This window comes from Centruroides sculpturatus, unplaced genomic scaffold, assembly GCF_000671375.1.
Source record: "Centruroides sculpturatus isolate CEXI.00-Female unplaced genomic scaffold, Cexi_2.0 scaffold461, whole genome shotgun sequence".
Classification (NCBI taxonomy): domain Eukaryota; kingdom Metazoa; phylum Arthropoda; class Arachnida; order Scorpiones; family Buthidae; genus Centruroides; species Centruroides sculpturatus.
Genome location: NW_019384704.1, coordinates 117,117 through 124,529, shown reverse-complemented (window position 1 = coordinate 124,529; position 7,413 = coordinate 117,117).

The following is a 7,413-nucleotide window of genomic DNA, read 5'->3' as shown; positions in this document are numbered from 1 at the left end:
AGCTATGTCTTGGGCTACTCCAATGTTATTTTTGTTGGTGCGCTTTCCGGTAATGAAGGGAGTATGGAGGCTAAATTGAAGTTTCCTCGGATAACGTACTTGGTTGTGAGGCGGTCATTAATGATTCTTCTTCTGAGGTTTCGGTAGGTGATTCGATGATCATGTCCGTGTTCTCCCGCTGTATTCTCGGTCGTTTACGGGTTCGATGGCTTGAGGGTTTCCTTTTGTTTCTAATTCTCGGTCGGTTTTCTACGGTTTTTCTTTCACTTCGTTCAGAGAAGACGTCCGAATATTCCCGAAAATTCTCACGTTTATCGAGGTCTTCCCGCCTCCTCTTTCTTTTTCGCGGTCGCCGAGGCGTACAAAAATGGATCAGCTTTCCATGGGTCAACACCACCTGGGCAGTATCTAAGTCTAATGTAAGTCGCGCCGCCTCTATGAAGTCGCGGCCTAAGATCCCGTCACACGGGGTAGTGACCTCGGCTCGTACAATACCACACGGCATGCAAAGTTTCCTTCCCCGTAATTTAAACGTAGGCATTGCTGTTCATATAGCGGTAGTCGGCTTCCCTAAGATAGGTCCTAATTTTTGTCTAAGTCCAAATTTCAGATGAGCTTTCCCCTTCAATCGGTTCGCTAGGTCACTTGATATGAGCGTACGTTCCAATCTAGGATCAATCTGCATTTTCACGAGGATATTATTACTGTAGACTAATATAATAGGGTTAGGTTTTAACACAGTTCTCGTTAGTCCTATTCTGTCTTTCCACCTCGTCGCGTTCCCCTCAGTAAGGAATCTTTTAAGGTAATATCGAGGTCGTTGGTCTTTAATGCTACGTATATTGCCTTCCCATCCACCTTGATTCTGAAAGTCGTTTCGTGGACGCGTAGAGCGTTCGCTAGTTCGGTTAATCGGTTGAGCGTATCTGCGATTAGGGGAGTTCGAACGATATTCGCTTCGCTGGTACGTCGGATTATTATAGGTGTTATCAGTATAGCCTCCTCGATGGTTTCGTCTTGATGTAGAGTTCCTAGAGTCGTTTCGATAGTGGGCTCTGGTTATGCTCTTTATTAATTGCTTCACTTGCCAGGCAATAATTTCCGTATTCTCTCAGTATGTTTATTGAAATCAGCCATTTTGAATTTATAGAAGAATAAAACTGATTAAAATACTTATAATAATAAACAGAAATAAAAATTCGATTTATATTATAAATAATAAATGTACTCAAATTATTTAGTTTTCTTTTATTTTAAAAATAAAAAAAAAGAACTAAATAAATATCCATGAATCTTGAAAAAAAACGTGGTTACTACTTTGCAAATTCCATGTTGAGACATGTCATCTTTCTCTTACAGAAGTTGCCGCAACAGCAGTAATTTCTGAGCATGCTTTATACATAAAATCATGAAGCTATCGAATATTAGTTGCGAAATCTATGAATAGTGCAACTTTTAAAACATTTGGGGTATCAAAAATCCCCACTGCACTAACGCAGGGTAAAATTTAGTATCTGCGAACAAATCATTATCACCGAATCCTGTGATTTTCAGACACAAATTTGCACGCAGACATCAACAATTTTTATTGCATCTCTTCGGTTTAGTGCTACTCGCAATCTATTGTCAAATTCTTAGGCAAACAAATAATAGCGCTAAATCGAAGATTGAGCGAATCTAAGTAAATCGCATAGCAAAAACAAATGTATCACCTTCTATATCGACTATTGTCGACTGCGTTGAAAAGATTTGGAGCCTGTATACGATAATTAATCAGTTTTTAGTTTTATTTTATAAATATTTAGTAAGGTTTAAATTCTGAAATTAGATGTTTTGGTGTTTGTTCTACAAAATAAGATAAAATATAAAAAATATCTATAATAATAACTTGTATCATTAATTATTAAATAACATTACCGTAATAAACTATGAACTTCTCTATTGTTTTTAATATCTATTCTATATGAAAAGCTTTCAAAAGTAGAATAGTTTAAAGCTTCGATTGCGGTTTAAATTCTCGAGAAATATATTTCTCATGAGATTATCTCGCTCTCACTCAGAAAATTGAAATTATCTCTGTATAATGTTTACACAAAATATTAATATTACTGTTTAAATACAGCATTGAGATTTAAGATTTAATTATATACACGTATTTATAGATTCTTAGATTTATTATTGCTTTTCATAATTTTAAATTTTATTTTTTAAAATAAATAAAATTTAACGATTTTTCAGAATCTTATACGTAACTTACGTGTTACATAAAAATTATTTATTTATAATCTTATGTAACACGAAATATATTGAAATTGTAAATAATTATATGTTAGTTCATACGCATATTAACTTTATGTGTATTAAATACATAAAAGTAAAGATAAATTTTAAAAAAGAAGAAAAAGTAAACAAATATAAATCAAATCTAAATTAAAAGCAACACTAAAACTATAACAATATCGAATATATCCAATCTTTCTATATCTGTACGTCAATAATTTCTGATTATTACACATTTTAATAAATTTTGCTTTTGATGAATCCGGATACACTTTAAATAATGTTGTTAGATCTCATTCCAGCCCTAAACGAACAATCTTATTAAAGATAATTGTGTGTAAAGAATGAACATAATCACAATTGAGACAACCCACTTCGTAACAATAAGATACCCCATGCTAATAAATCGATCATTCAAGAGGTTTGCCCGTAATTGCTACATTGAAATGGATTATTGTCGTCGTTGACTTCGTCTAATCACCAGAGGTCACAATATTAAAGAAAGGCGTTTCAGAAAACGAAGGCTTTCGTGTATATTTTCATTTTAAAATATACAGCCCCTACGATTCTAAACTATAAGCGGTTACCTAACACTGTACACGACCGGATTCGAATCCTTGCAAACTACTCTAGAAATACTGTATTTCGGTGTGTCGACTGTATCATACGCTCTTTCTCGTGTCCCATTCGTAATCAATGAACTTACCTTTATTGTGTGCATGGCTAAACTGACGGTCGGCACAATTAAAAACGGCTGTATAACAGCTGATAGAAAAGAAAAGATAAAGCCGTTATAATATTTATACTTAATATTAATATGTCTGGTTCCAACATGAAATATAATAATAAATATATTATTAGATATATTTAGACCTATATATACTCATTCAGTCTTTCCGTTCTGTGAACTAAGAAGCTCTTTTTTCGTACCCAAGAGTGAGAGACTGGGTAAAACCAATGAACGCTGGTAGTAGGGTCGAAGGTTGGCGATTGACCAAGGGCTGGCCTTGTGCAGTTTTCCAGTGTTATTTTATCAGTCTAACATTTAAACAGGGCCTGTTCCCTATTGAAATTTCTCTCTGAAAACGTTCTCCTTGTCAGATCGCCCTTAAGTGCATTGTCTTATTCCATCAATCCAATTTTCCATACAGATCAAGCAAGTTCGAGCAGGTATATAAGAGGACCCACGAATGGTGGGAGACAGAACCTTATGTATCCGAAACACACCACACATTAAAACTTTCCGAGTAATTACATGTCCGAATTTCACTCTGAGTCCCTAAAATAAAAGGCTGGAGACTACAATGTCTGGCTGTTAATAGAAGATATTTAAAAAACTGAAGTAACAAATTGATTAATGAACCATGATTATATAACTTATCAATTACGAAATTAAAATTTCGTCATAATTGGGTATCAGTTGTAGTGGTTAAACGTAAATAGCTTTTGTTTACAATCCTAGAATTCTTAATGCTCAAATTCCGTGTGAAAACATAATATACTATATACAGATATATATATAGGCTATATTTAGTATATTGCTACTACAATATATAGTATATTGGTAGTATTGTATGTATATGGTATATTTCGTTTTCTCACGGAATCACACCATTATATTTATTGCATTGTCCATGGATTCTATAAGAAGAAACTACGGCGAATGACAAATTAAAATTGACGTTTAGAATCCACAATCGCTCAATCGATCGTAATACGAGTATATTGCATTTTAAACGTTTCAGTCGTTTTATTTTACAGACACACGTAACAGCTTGATGTTAAATTTTAACAATCTAAGGAACGCGTAGAATTCAAATTTCTAATTACGTTTCTATAAAATTACGAAATAATGGAAAATTTTTTGGCAAGGATTGAAGCCGAAGAAGATGAGTATAGCAGAAGAAGAAGAAATATGAACACAGAAGCAGAGATATGTTTGAAATGCGTTTTATCTTCGTTTACATCTGTAGGAAGAGTTTACGATTATACTTTTTTCGTACCTTGTTTCTGCCACAACCGAAATGATGTTAATATTCACTCAATTTTAACAAAATTTTATTCATTTTTTATCGAATACTTCTACTGGATACATTTCGTTTTGGTGTTTTCCATGACAATACCGGTTTTGTCAGATATGATTCCATGTCAATCGTGGTACTTGCTAGTCAAGAACGACGTCATCTTTACGAAAATGCTTATTGTTAATTTAACTTTAACTTTTGCACTCATTTTCAGTATCATAAAAAGAGTAAAATTAACCACAAATATTAAATTGACGAAGCCAGAATATTTCTGTCGAAAAGAATTGTACGAAGTGATTAATTATACTAGATTTATCGCTTCTGTTCTACTTGTAACTTTTACTATTTTTGGCCTAGCATTAAGCATTTTTTATATATATCCTGCTGTAGAAGAAGGCAAGTCTTTCGCGCACGAAGCACTGTTTTGCAGCGTAGAATTTGGCATTTACTTTAATTTAATTGTTGGTGGAATATTGTATGTAATTTTTTTACTTGTTTTGCTTATAATCATATTAACGAACATTTTCCAGAAGCTATCGGAGGATCTGCAACTACTAAAAATGAATCATTCTAATTTGGAAACGGAATTAGAAGTAATTATGGCACAACACAATGAACTTTGGAACTATTTTAAACAATTGAATGGCCCATTTAATTACGTATTGACAATTTTATACTGTTTTCTAATAGCGGAAACCAGTTTACTTAATTATATTTTGATTTTTCCGAAAATGGAATTTGCATTGAGACTTTACATGTGCACAAATTATGCTGCAATTTTACTTGCTTGTTTTTTAGTAGGATTTGTACTATCCGTTTTTACATCTACTGTAATTTTTGTATTCTATTAAATACGCTATTCCGTAATTTATTCATCTGTAACATGTTTTTGTTCTTTTTTTCAGATGCACAAATCGTTTCAAGACATTCGAAGATTCTCTCAATGCGATTTGAAATTGGAACAGAAATTAAAAGTAAAGCTTTTGTTATAAAATAAGTTAGCGTTACTTTTTAATTTGCATAAAATAATTTAAACAATTTTTTGCAGATTGTGAATTTTATGAAAAGATTTGGAAAGGCATCTTTATGTTTATCTTTCAACGGTTTTTTCAGTGTTACCAAGAAGTTTCCTATTAAGGTATGCGAGTCATCTAACTTTTTCAATATATTAATTTATTACCTCTATATAAATTTGAATTTACAGATGTGTAGCACTCTGCATTCTGTGTATTCGAGTCTCTTAAATTTGAGAACCGCTTCCAATAAGAAAAACTGCTCTTACTGAGATTTGTACTCAAGAATCTATCCTTTTAAATATTATTTTCTATCATAACATTCTAATTAATAAATCTTAATTAAATGTATATGTGATTATTTAGATACACTGTTATCGTTTCTTGTCACATTATTGTCGTGTTGTGATAATTAATTAACATTGTTGAAATTAAAATGAATTTTTTGAATAATATTTTATTTATATTTTGATGTAAATTGCTTAAATAAATGTAAATATAGTATCGATTTTAATATTTTAAATAAAATTTTAATTATTAAATGTTGGACTTCGTAATCAATTTTATATTAAATTATTTCGAATAATAAAAATTTATAAAAGTAAAGGTATTTACTTTTATAAATTTTGTGATAATTTTTTGATTAATAATAATAATAATTGAAAGATATTATTACGCGGAAGAAACAAGCGATCGAGACGTCATCCTAAGTTACATAAGGCTGTTTTCATACTTTGAAATTACTAACAACTCCTGAAACGTTTCGGACGCTATCGCATATATGTTACCTGTCAGATATATACGTAACGCATTTCCAGATTCTATTATCGGAAATTGCTGCCCGACGTAGTCACAATGTCGGGCTGCAAATTTTCGTCAATTCTTATAGTAGTGTTTTGCTCCTGTACGTCATACTTGTGCTGTCAGCAAGTGAGTGATGTGGGTTATGTAGAGTACCTAACACATTTTAAGCTGTAATATTCAGTTTTGCATTATGCTCATGAGCTTTATAAGCATAAGTCCAAACTGAATATTACAGCTTAATAATTTTTCTATAAACGCGATATTTACGAGAACATACAATTTCTTGCTAAAAACATAAACTCTTTATTATCACATAAAGCAATTAATTATTCTTGTATTAATACAAGATTTTTGTTATTTAAACAAATCATACGAAGTCTTTCGTACGTTATAGTTACCAACTTCGATCACTTGCAGGACCATCACAACCTGACTAACACGAATCACTTTTCAAATATTAATAGTAGACCGGTATAAATTAGTAGAAGTTGACAATCCAGGAGGTGCTCGTTGGCGGAAAAAGTGTTGAAGTAATTCTATCACGACTGCTCGTGATCGAATTACTTCAACGCTTTTTTCGCCAAACGGCCATCTTTCTATTGAACCAGCAGTATGGTCGCATTCGAATAAGAAAATTACATATTACCAGGTTACCAGCCTGCACAAAATATGTTTGAAGTGGTTATCGTGGCTGCCGAGTTTAATATCATAAATCACATATTTATAATAAATGTCAATGATCTAGTTTTAATTTATCATTGTCAACAGCGAAAATAAAAAAGAAACATGATAGGACACATGATATTGATAGAAATTTGTCTGAACTGAAAGTCTGGTTCAGTGATAAAGACATGACCAAACATTTGTTCTTTGAGCAGACTGTCCTGGAGAGTGTACGTCATTAGTCTGCTCAAAGAACAAATTAAAAAAAGTGTCAAAATCGCTATCACATTCAGACAGTACAGGCAATAAGAAAAAAGGGATCAATAAAAATGACGAAAAACGAAGAAAATCATACAAAAAATACTTCAACTTTGCATCCCAGTGAAATACAATGCAAAAGTGAAGCAAAACACATGCTAGAAATCATAGTAAATTGCAAAAATTACCACTGCCCAATGGAAGAATGTAAAAGTGTATGAGCTACAGTGTACTGTATCAACTGCAAAATACATCTGTGCCTTGGTAAAATAAAATTTGTTTCAAAGCATATCATATGTAAATATAAAATGTAAAATAATATACAAAAACAGTCAAATAAACCATTTTTACATGAACGGAAAAGTTTGCAT